The sequence below is a fragment of the Buteo buteo genome, chromosome 13 (assembly GCF_964188355.1).
Source record: "Buteo buteo chromosome 13, bButBut1.hap1.1, whole genome shotgun sequence".
Lineage (NCBI taxonomy): Eukaryota > Metazoa > Chordata > Aves > Accipitriformes > Accipitridae > Buteo > Buteo buteo.
In genome coordinates, this window is record NC_134183.1 from 17,076,914 (window position 1) to 17,088,892 (window position 11,979).

The 11,979-nt window shown below is 38.4% G+C and overlaps 1 protein-coding gene across 6 annotated transcripts in view; it reads left to right on the forward strand.

Moving 5' to 3' along the window:
* The window catches only part of OGFOD3 (2-oxoglutarate and iron dependent oxygenase domain containing 3), a 51,371-nt gene that overhangs the window by 34,683 nt on the left and 4,709 nt on the right, over positions 1-11,979 (forward strand). For 2 of the 6 annotated variants that reach the window (XR_012652742.1, XR_012652741.1), the window contains exon 9: positions 4,890-5,102. The exons of 3 other annotated variants lie outside the window; for them this stretch is intronic. The gene's annotated coding sequence lies outside the window, so the exon portion shown is untranslated. Of the gene's footprint in view, positions 1-4,889; positions 5,103-5,968; positions 6,053-11,979 lie in introns of all 6 variants that reach the window. One more of the 6 variants, XR_012652740.1, reaches the window with a different exon arrangement.

The window sequence follows — 11,979 nt, forward strand, 5'->3', positions numbered from 1 at the left end:
ATTGCTGCCTGGAAATGGGGATGGATGTGGAGGTTTTTTGACTTATGGATTATAGCAATCCATTCACCAGCAGTAATGCTGGTTTAGATAAACTCTGAGATTATCTGCATTCTGGGTTTGGTGTCACGAATTGTATGTTTGATTATTTTGGCTTTTGTGGTTGGAAATAAACCCTAAACTGAAAGTACCATCTTTTGCAAAAGATGCCACCAGTATTTGGAAAGGGAACTCATTAAACTGTTTCATTTCCAGATGCAATTCTAAGATGAACATGTTTTTATAGCTGTAGAAATCATAGATGAATTCTAGATAGCTAGGAAGACAGCTGTCTCCTTGCACAGTACAGGGGCACTCAGTCCAATTGCTGTATGCAATGTGCTCCTGACTTAATTTCAAGAAGTCTTGCAACTGTGAAATTGCTTCCATTCAGCCCCATCGGGTTAATTTTCAGGCTCTGCTGCAAGGTGTTTGCTCTTTATGTCATTCTTGGGGAGGAAGGGAGAAAGATTTATTTAAAAATTTTTTTTTTTTTAAACAGTACCTGGTTTTGGCTATTCCCTTTAACAGGTTGTTATATTGACAGCATGTGTGCCACAGAACTGGTTAAACACACCTGTTAAACCGAAACGGTGCAAAGCTTATAGGGAGTGGCCTTTTTTGTACATAACAGAAAATAAAGTTTAATGCCGGTTACAACTTTCTAACACACTCCTCTGTCTAAACACAGTTGTCAGGGTTCCCGTGGTTGTGTCACTACCTATGGTGCAATCTAAATAACTACTAACATCCTGTGAGAAAAGGAGAAAAGCTTTAGAGGTGAAGCACAATGTGAAGGCGATTGCACTTACTTTTCCTTTTACTGATAAAACACAGCTTGAGAGAATGTGAAGGAGGGAATGACCCCAGGGTATTTTGTGTTGCTGGTACAAGTTGATGTATTTTTCATGTTCAGAATGTTCCTTTGCAGTGTTTCTTCTCTTCTTCCCTCTTTGTTTTGTTTGTTTGGTTTTTGTTTTGTTTGTTTTATGCTTCTTTTGATCCTTTGTGCTTCTCATGTCACTCCAACCCAACTTTTAAAACCTTGTGTTGATAAGCTTTTCTGCTTCTTATTGAGGAGATTCAGGCTTTTTTAGACACGACTGTCGTAATTGCTGGCTCAGTTTTAGCATATGACGGCTAATTTACCTTCTCTGTATTGCTAATGCCATTTCAGTTCTAAAACCTGGCACTTCTTGTTGTCTCAAAGTTAGTCTGTGTTTTGGGAACCTGGTACTGTGTGCCAAAATGAGCACTTTCCTTTTTCTGTGAGCAGTAATTTGTTAAAGTGTCAGGCTTTACAGTAGGGAACAGAAAGGCATTGTTACTGATGCAGCAGAGCAGAAAAGCAGTAATTGGAAATAGAAAAAAAGACAATTAAAAATAAAACATTGTGGGATTTCCTGTGTTTGGGAGTGCTGTCTGGGCAAGTCCCACTGCTGCTGCAAATGCTTTCGCAGCACTCACCATTTAAGGATGAGCCTTAGCCAGACAGGGACAGGGAAAACTCTTTTGTTAGAAGTGGAGCCTAAATTTATAACACTTATCACTTCTCTACCACTGGTGGATTGTATGAGAAGTCTGTAAGTCCCGATTCTCACATATTTGAATGAAAGACTCTCAATATAATTTGTAGCATGATCTATGACATTGCTGAGTTCAATTATTAACAAACGCGTCTAGCTTTAAGAAGGAATTATAACTTATTAACCTAGCAACTCTTGAGGGTTTTTTTTCTTTTTAATGGACATGAACAAGTCACCACTGTGATGTCAATTCACATGCACAGACCTCTGGCTAATTCATAACCAAATGTGGCATTAAGGAACACATCTTTCTTCTGCCCTGATGGGCTTCAGAAGTATATATGTCTCTTTTGACTTAAGTCAGGACCTCTGACTGCTGCAAGAAACTCGCTGTACCATGAGTAAGAGAATCCTTGGAGCCAAGTGAAATCCTACTTTGAAAGGAAAACTTTTTTTTTTTTGACAAAGAAACAGTTCTAAAGTAGTATCTGTTGCTTTTAAATGGCTACATTAATTCTATTTCCAAAATTAAGGTATTAGCATTTTGTTTTTACCATTTGCACCAGGGGTAGCTCTGTTTGAGACATGAAATGAAATAAAGCAAGTTAGAATGAGGTTCTTCAAAACGAAGCCCACAGCTGTTTCAATATTAACTTTTGTTTGCTGGCCTGAGACCTGTTTTAGTAGTCTTCAATAGATACAAGAGGATTAAGATTAAATGGCAGACATCAAGGCATTCCTTTTTTAATGATAAAATTGGTATGCTTTCTGCTGCTACTAAATTTATCAGTGTAAACCATATTTAAAGCTTCATAGTTATGGAGAGTCTTGTGTGAATTTGGAGACTGGCAATATTAGACAGGTCACAGACTTCACTTCATGGTAAAGTGTAGATGAAACCCTGCAGTTGGAATAAAATATCTGTACCAGTTGTGTGTTCCTTATTTGCATGTACATTTCTTGGTTTTAAGGTCAGCTTTGCTACACTTATTTTCTACTCACAAAGAAGTTTGTTCTTTATACAAGTTGTTTATTATATAAGGGTAGAGGGAAAGGTCGCAATCAGTTCTTCTGTGTGTGGAAGAAAATCTATGGTGCAACACGAATTCTGTGCATTGGAGAGTGAAATGTGACTCTTCCTTGAATATCAAACTTAGCATATTTTCATAGCTGTCAGAAGTGTGTGTTTCTGAAAGTGTAAAAATATTTGAGATGAAGGTATGAGCTATTTGGGAACTTGTGAAGTTGGATTATTCTTTATTTAGAATGGAAAAAAGCATATGCTCAGAGCCTGAGCAATTAGTTTTTCTGCTCAGGTAAAGAAAAGCATACATTTAAGAATGCACATGGAGCTTTGTTATAGTGCAGGAATGGGCTTCAGGGTGTCTGTACATTTACTGAGGTAAGTGTAGCTTTACTGCAGTGGTTAGATATCACATGACTCAGATCTGGTAATCGTGAGAATAAGTGCAGTTAAGTGGTGGGAATTTGTCATGCCTTTATTTTATTGTGCTCTTTAAAAAATCAGTTTGGAGGAATTCACTACTAAAGGCTGAAGGAATGCAGCATAGTGACAGAAAAGGCAATGATGTGAAAAGTAAGATTTCCAGATTCAGAAGTCCTACAACAACATTAACACAAGGTGTGAAAACAGTGTTTAAAGCATGTATTTAGTAATCCATCTTGTATCATGGAATAGTGGATTTATTTATTTTTTTCCCCCACTGAGTATAGGTAGTCTGATCTTTCTCTACATTCAATCTGCATTATCCAGATTCAGTCTAGATCATGATAATCTTCTGGCATTCCTAGCTTTAGTTTTGCTCCAATCAGTAAAACCAGAGGACATCTTGATGTTAAATTGGTAACAACTGAAAGTTGAGAATGATTTAAAAATCCACAGAAGTAGCTGTCAGTCCTAGAGAAGAATAGATGGAGCAAGCATTAGCAGCTGCTGCAGGGATAACGAGCTATGCAAAGTTCATGGGTTGCAGGACAGCAATTCTTACTGATTTGTAATACTAATCATAAATTGCACCTGGGACTAGTAAGATGATTGCAGAGAGAAATGGTAGAAAAAGGAGGATGTATTGCAATTGTGACAAAAATTGGTAGAAAATAGCTCAATAGCTCCTCATTTCTTTGTAGAACTCTGGAGATTTTCTTTTGCTTTCTGTTTTGTTTTCATGGAAGGATAACTGTGTTCCAGACTCTGGTTTTGTATTCCAGTGGCACTTGATAATGGGCTTATGATGGCATTAAAAGAAATAATATTTTAATTGGGCCAATAAAGCAATAGGTACCTGGGAGGTGCAGGTCAGACCTTCAGTTAACATGGTGCTTATATTAATTACTTCATATAAAATACACTGTCTTGTTGAGGGTATCTGTTACTGAGGATAGTAATGGTCACTTTACATTAGCTGGACCATTGAAACAATTGTTGGGGGGACAGGGAACTAAACAGATGCCTTATGTTACAGTGATCCACAGAGCTTTGTGAAGCACTGTCAATAGTGAGAATTGGCCTCTAAGGCTTTTTCCCCTGGTATAAAATACTTGATTATAAATGAACACATGTAGCATGCACCTTATGTGCTTTCATTGCTTGCTGCACAGGACTTTGTTTTATGTAATGCATATGCAGGCCAATATTTCATGAATTTGATTTGATACTGCTAGACAAAGCCACAGACATAAAGAGGGAGCAGAGGAAAATCAGCTTCAACCAGTTACTTGATGAAATTCAGGTAATGTAACAGATAAAGGATAACAAAATATTGAAGTAACTCCAGGTTCAGCTGTGCTACACTGTATAGTTCAGTTACTGATATTAATTTCTTGGTTCCAAAGCTTTGTGAGTGTTAGTGTCACACACCATAGGTGCTATCATGAAGTCTTTTTGTTTAAAGGCCATTTTTTGACTAAAATAGCAGCAGAAGTTACCCTTGTGTTTATGCTTTAGTGATTTACTAAATGTAAGGATGAATTCCTTTATCAGAAGTCCAAAACCTAGAACTCAGGCATCCATGTGATTTGACCACAGCTCTACTAATCATGCCATGTTTAGCAAGGTTAAGAAAAGTGAAAGAGACGATCCAGAGGTATTTCATGTGATTGAAATTGCAACACTTTGTTCTTAGAGGCTTCTCTTGGTAAGGACTTTTTGTAGGAGTCCAATTTAGAAACCTTCTGCAGCTGCCTGGGGTGCTTTAACATGGGACAACAGAGCAGACTTGGCAGTATTGGTTTGGTGAGGTTGAGTACTGGAGGGGAGAACTGGAAGGCAATGCAGAGGTGATATCCCTGTCCTTCTCTTGGCTGCAGGGAGAAGAAATGGAGCCAAAAGGCTTTGGTGAGACTCAGTACCTGTGATTTGGAGAGAGCACAGTTATGCAGTTTTCACTTCTAAATACTTCACTAGGTTGTCAAACCTTCAGACATAATGTACAGAGTGGAAACTCCTGTTATTTTGAGCAACCAACTGTGCTTACAGGAGAGAAGCCGGCAGGGATTCTGTTGAAGTCTAAAAATGTTCAGGTACTTTTAGCAGGAAATAATTTAAGTTCACTTATTTTCTTTAATAACTGTAATTTGGAAGTTTTCAGTCAAGGTGCTTCTGAATTTAAAATAGAAGCAGATACTCGTAAAAGTATTGATGATACTTCTACAAATTACGAGCTGGCTGTGGGAGAGTTTGCTATGTGAATCAGTGATCGTATTTATAACAGCAAGTAATTTCTCTGTCTAGCAAATAAATTTGGGACAAGTTTGTAACTAGGGTTCATCAGATAGCCGTTGTGGGTTTTTTTTGTTTTGTTTTGGGGTTGTGTTGTTTTGGGGTTTTGGGGTTGTATTTTTTTTTTTAGGCCATAGGCTTTTTGTGCTTCTGTGCTTGGCATATATGTAGTGAAATTGTTCAGAGAAGCTAGTGCTCTCTCTTTGCCCCAGATCAAGGCACTTACAGATGCTGTCATTCCATGTTACTTTTGTGGGGTTTAGGTAAGGACTTGCTTAAAGCTTTCCCCATTCAGCATTTATTTATAAGTAATTGAATAAATATATCTGTTAAATAAGTTTTATTGTGCAATTACAGAAAATATTATTATCAGGTTATTTGCCTAAGATACGGTCGTTTTTCTTGGACGCTTTACATGAGAATGAATTGGCAATTAATCCTAAACAGATGACAAGGATGAGAATGCAATTGTGTTTGTGCTGTTTCCCCAGCAGTGCTTCTGTCTTGGTATCATTCAGCAGATGAGATGCAGTTTTTCCTTCTTTCCCAAGTAATATTTAGAGCTGATAAATGTTAAGCAGATAGTCAAAGCTGTCAGTGCATAAGATGAAGGATGTTGAATAGATCTGTAGTGCCAAATAAACTGTTCCTGCTTCCCTTTAATCAGGCAGATGAGTTGCTTCATTTGCTTCTGAGCAGTAGCTCAGTCTTTCCAGTGCCCCCAACCAGCTGCCATGGACAGCGGATGGAGGTGAGACCTCTTACATTCCTGTGGCCCTGCTTTGCATCCCTTCCCCGTCACTGGCACCAGGTAGGGGTAGCCCCTGCCCTTCCAGGTGTCCAGCCACAGTTTAAGCAGACCAAGGAGGAGAGCGAGGGGACGGTTATTCCCTTACGTGCTTGCACGATTGAGTGTTGGTTGAGACAATCTAATACATCATTTATGGTTTCTCCTTGATGTTCTCATGACCTAAGGAGTTTACAAGGAAATTTGGCAGTGAATTAAACTATACGGGCTAGAAGCATGCTGCTAAGAAAGCAGAAGGGGTAGTTTCATGTGAAGGATGGGAGCATGAAGGGGCTTGGAATCCTGCGGCAAAGCAGGCATGCTGCAAATAGGAAGTGATTGCCAAAGTTGGTATTAACGTGAATGGCCTCTTCCATGTGTGATCAGAATAACTTGAGATTGAAAGGAACCTCTGGAGGTTGTCTACTCCATGGCCCCTGCTCAAAAATCAAGCACAGGAGACATGGGGGTAGCAAAATACATGTGCCTGAGACATACCTGGGAAACATAAGTATCTGAATGCTGCACTCATATGTGCTAATGATATGACCCCGAGCAATGTGATAGAACTCAGAAGTTGGATATAATTTAGAAGTTAGCCTTGATTTGAGAATGGCAATTGGACCAGATGACCTCCCAAGGTCTCTTCCAACCTAAGTTATGCAATGAATTTATAATATTAGAAGCATAACATTCTTGTATTATTTTTTCTTGCAAGCATTCTGGTATGTTAATATTTGTATGGTTCTCAAAGTCCTTTCATATATTCCATGTATCCTTTTATAACTTAATCTGCATGCTTTACTACTTTGTCTTGTACCAGAATAAAAACAATAGAGGATTTTTTTATAATACTTTTAAAACAGAATATGCGTTAACTCCAAAGTATCGTAATGGTGTTTACTAATTAATTTTCACAGTAACCTTGTTAGAATAGGTCAGTACTAGCTTAATTTTAGAGACAAGGAAATGAATGAGAGAGTAAGTGGTTTTGTTGAAGTCACAGTTGCATGTCAAGGGCATAGTTGTAATTGAAAATTTTCCTTTGTATGTTCCTCCAATCTATATTGCCTCACAGTACAGAGGTTATGTATCAAATTGTAGGCAGCTTGTTTATGGAAGTGCAACTGAATGTTAAAATTCAACATGGATAAAATCTCCTGAGAGTAAGTCTTATGGGAATACTGACGTTTTTGCTGTGAAATATAGCTGAATGTATAATTCTTCCCCACCTCTATGCCGCTTCTTGCAGTGGTTTTATTTTCTGAGTACATCTAAAAAGAATTCATTGCTATGGGGCAATTATGAATGAGATCAAAACCTGGGAAAGCAAAAGCAGGAAAAAGCAAAAGCTCATAGTTAATACGTATATTGCTCTAGTGGTTTTGTTTGAGTAATTAAATGGGTCATAATTGCTGCATAGTGAAATATCTGTTGCTTTTGCTGCTTAAGTATTATTCCTGAAAACAACAGTGTTGCTTCATCTAAATTAGGATCACATAAAATTCATAGCAGTGGAGCTTGTGACTGGCACTTGTATGTCTTCATAAATATTCCTGTGGACAAGTGCAAAAATTGATCCTCAGAAAATCAGGAGAATAAGTGGTTACCTCCAATACAATTAAGGTCTTGCTTCCTGTAAGAGGAGCAAGACCTTTCCTGTTTTTTGCATCACAAGCTTTTCTCAGCCTGACAGCATTTAAGAACATGACTTGTGTCAGTGACACCGAAGACCAGGCTCAGTTTTGATGGATGCTGTGGTGCTGAGCTTGTTAGCAGCTCCTTGTCCTAGGTCACTGTGAGAGTGTGGCATATTTAAATGAGCTTGCACCTGAGTTTTCCATGACAGTAGTTCTTTCATCCCCAATACAATTTATCCTTTGCTTACTCTAAGTTTTTAAAACTTGTGTGGATACGTAAGGGCCACAGAAAGAAGAGACTGGAAGCAGCTCCACCTGTGGATGAAACTCTTGACTAATCTTAGTACAGAGGCAGAGCTGGAGGCTTATCTGGGAACTAGAAAGGGGAGCAGCTGTATCACAGTAACACTTTCTGCAATCTGCAAGGAACAGAAGCTAAGCTTTTATTGGGCCAAACTGTGTCTTGAAACACACTTCCTAGCACTTAATGCTGGAAAGTAGAGCAAAAATGGGAAGGAAGAGAAAACTGTAGATTCAGGTATTGTCAAATAGAGATCAATGGCAATGATTGATTAATTCTGTTCCTCTGGAGATATGCAGGCAAGCTAATAATTTAGAAACAGGCTCCTGCAGGTCTTGAGTTTACCAGGAATCTTTCCAATTCTTTGGTTTTTTGCTCTTCTAATAAGAAAGGTGAGAACGAGTACACGTGTGTGGGAGGAACTTCCTCCAGTCCATTGTTGCACTCTTCCATGGGAACTAGGCTGGAATACAGCTCACTCCCCTATTACTAGACAACCTGATGGAAATAGTGAAGCCCGTTGGGAACAGCTATAAAGAAGTTTTAGGCATTTGTGGGCAGAAAAGAGGAAAGATCATTGATAGAAGTGTCTACAAAATGTGAGTATTTTTATCTAATACTGGGGTCCAAGTGTTAAAAGTGCTAAATGCTCTGGTGTGCTGCACTAACTGCTGTGGTATGCTCTGCCTGATTGACTTCTTGTGGAATGGAAAGCGGAGGTGAGGAGGAGATGATAGACAGGAGATGTGAGAGGGCAGCCCATGGTTCCTTGTGATTTATGGATCTAAAACTCTTCCCTGAGGTTGAGGTACTTGTCAAAGTATTGTGAAACTGAAGAAACAATGGAGTTTTTGGCACCTTGCAGTGATTTGGGAAAATGAGTCAAAAGTTCACAATCAGGATGAAATACTGTTCAGACTATAGATTCATCTCACTGGAAAAAAACCAAATCCTTTGTTTTTTACCCTTGGCATTACTTCTAACCCCAGGACACCTCCATTCTAATCTTCATCCTTTAGAACACAGGTCAGAGACTGGCCTCTTTCTGAAAGCTTAGAAGCATGGGCCCCAAAACAGGAGATGATCCCATCGCTCTTTCTTCATCTCCAAAAGTTCATCCCTTAAGGATCAGGGATTAAACACTTTCTTTTTTGGTTATATAATATACTAAAAAATTGTATTGAGTAGGAGCTTGTGATCTCAAAAAAGCTTACACTTTTAACAGTAAGTGTTCATAAATCAAACAAATTATGTGCCAGGAGGTAGTAGTCAAGATTTCTTTAGTGGAGCAGAAAAGCATGTGGTAAGGAAATCTGTGCAGGCAGGTCAGAGGAGGGGAGAAGAAAATGAAAAGACTGATTTGAGGCCATTGCTCAATAATGAAAGAAAAGGACAAAGGAAATGGGATTAGAATTTTACACACTTTCTCCTGAGCTTTTGTTGCTCAAAAGTGTTTCATCAGGAAATTTTAAGTAAATATGTACTTTTTATCTGCAACGAGTAGTTGCATAGCCGTTCTTTAGCATTTGTAGTACAACACTAATCTCTTATGAAGCTCAGCATTCACTCTATCAACATTTCATAGTCTGGAGAGCTTAGTGGAACTGCCCTATGTGTGTCTTCCTCATCATTCACAATCAGAGAAATCCTATCACAGCTACATTAGGTGTAGCAGTGTGTAACACTTTAAAAAGTGCACTTTAAACACTTTGAATGCAATCTCACAGCTAAAACCAGACCCATATTGCAAATGATCCTACTAATTTGCTAATATGATTCATAGTTTGAAACTTTGGGGTTTAAAATCTTAACTCAAAACTGATCAAAAAAATAGCTAGAACAAGGACAGGTTATAACCTAGGATTAGGTCCACGCTTCCTTAAGGAATTTTTGTAGTCCTGACCTGCTTGCTTTCTTGTAGTGATTTAATTTTTGAAGTGGTTTCCATATACTGTGTATTGAAGCAAGATTATGAAGAGTCCAGTCTTGGTGTGCTTGAAAGTCCTAGAAGTCATCCTATCCAGTAATGGTACAGCTTTATTTTATCTCGTGTCTTTCCCCAGAAGTCTCTGGATAATGATATTGCCATATATCCCTTGAAGGTTTTGTCAGATGGGATGGGAAGTAACATTTTTTTACTCTCTTTTTGAACATTTATACTATTAAAAATAGTGTACCATGGAGAGAATGTGCTTTTGCTTCAAAATTTTGCAAAGTTGAAAAGCAATTCTTCGCAAGTGAGGAAGAAGTATCTTTGCAAACTGACTGTAGGCTTGTTCAGTGACTTGGAGACCCCAGTTGACAGATATGGGACCAGATGCACAAGGAACTATAAGATACCATATATATGAAGACATATTTATTAAAGAAAGAAATTAAAAGACATTCTGTATAGCCAAAAACCAGTTTAACTGCCTTAAACAATACACTGAAACGTATCTAACTCTATTTACTACTACTTCTAATAAGAGATCAAACAAAAAAGCTTGAAAATCAGTTTAAGGCAAAGCTTTGGGCGAGTAGGTGAGGGATTGATAATAAAGTATGTGAATGATGTTGAAATAAGATTTAAAAGAAAAAAAAAATTCATGGCACAGGGACTTTGTATGAAATTCTTGAGGGTAGCGCTGTTAATTGCAACACTTGTAGGATAGGAGTGCATTGCCTTCATTTAGTCTTTCATCCAGAAAAGCAGGACACCAAGGTGTAAATGAGCTGTGCATATGTACAAATCTATTCTTTATATATAGCTTTACCAATTATTAATGTGCAGCCACAGGCAGAGAAGAGTATGATATGACTTCTGCTTGGCAGTTATGAAAGACTATGTGAACCATGAAAGATTAAATGTGAACTGCAACTGAACATGCAAGGGACACAGAGGCTACTTAAAAAGACTTCAGAGATTAGTGAGTAAACCAAGCTCTATAAGGCCAGTCTAGTTTTGTTCAAATCTCCCATGTGTGCTGCTTAGGAGTATGTAAGCAAAGTAGCTTTTGGATCTTTTGGATCACTTTTAGAAGAGAAAACCAGCTATGTGTCTGGTTCCCAGTTCTGTGGTGGAGATTGTGTAATGGTTGGAATAGTTTATCTTGTTGTTCAAATTTTAAGTAGGCATCCAAGTGTTTCATTTTGCCTGACTGTGAATGAGTCCCAGGCAGAGTTAGATTGTCAATACGAGTTCCCTATGATAAGCTCTTTAAAAACTTTAATCTAACTTGAACAATGGAAAAAAAGCCTGAGTAGGAAAACCACATGCCATTGGGATAAAACAGTTGTGCATGAGTATTACTAGCTTTCTCAGGAGAACTTCAGCAGTCCTTCAGAGTTGCGTCAGTTCTGAGTTACATGACAACATCAAACTTTTACATTCTCAGAACAGTTTAATAATGTGAAAGTGCAGAGAGCTCCATTCTGCTGTTTCATCAAGTGGGATGCTAATATATCTCCACTGTCATTATCAAAGTAACTGCATTTCACCTTGATGCCACTTAAAGCTTGGAGAACCCTAAGGCAAGGTGGTGGTCAAAGCTTGGACAGGATGAAGCACAGGAGTAAGCACTTGCAACAATTTCCAAGCCAATGCATTGATGCAGTCATTCCTTATAAGGAAAATTAATTTGTATATGACTGATACCTAACTTTCTAACCTGGCTCAACAGTGAGTGATCAGACTGCGCACAAAAAGCTATAGCAAATACTGGGTATAATGCTGATAAGCTGCCACAGCTGTTTGTAAACCTGCTGAGCATTTTTTCACTGAAGACTTTTGGCCACCTTTGTAGTACTTCCTCCTTCTTTGGTCTAAAATTAGAGCCCAGACTAGAAGGGGAGCAGGGAGGAAATCAATACACTTTGCCGACAGTCACTAAAGTTGCTTTTTCCTTGGTTTTTTTTTTTTAATTGAGGCAACTAAGAACTGGCTTCAGATGTTCTTGGCTTCCTCCTGC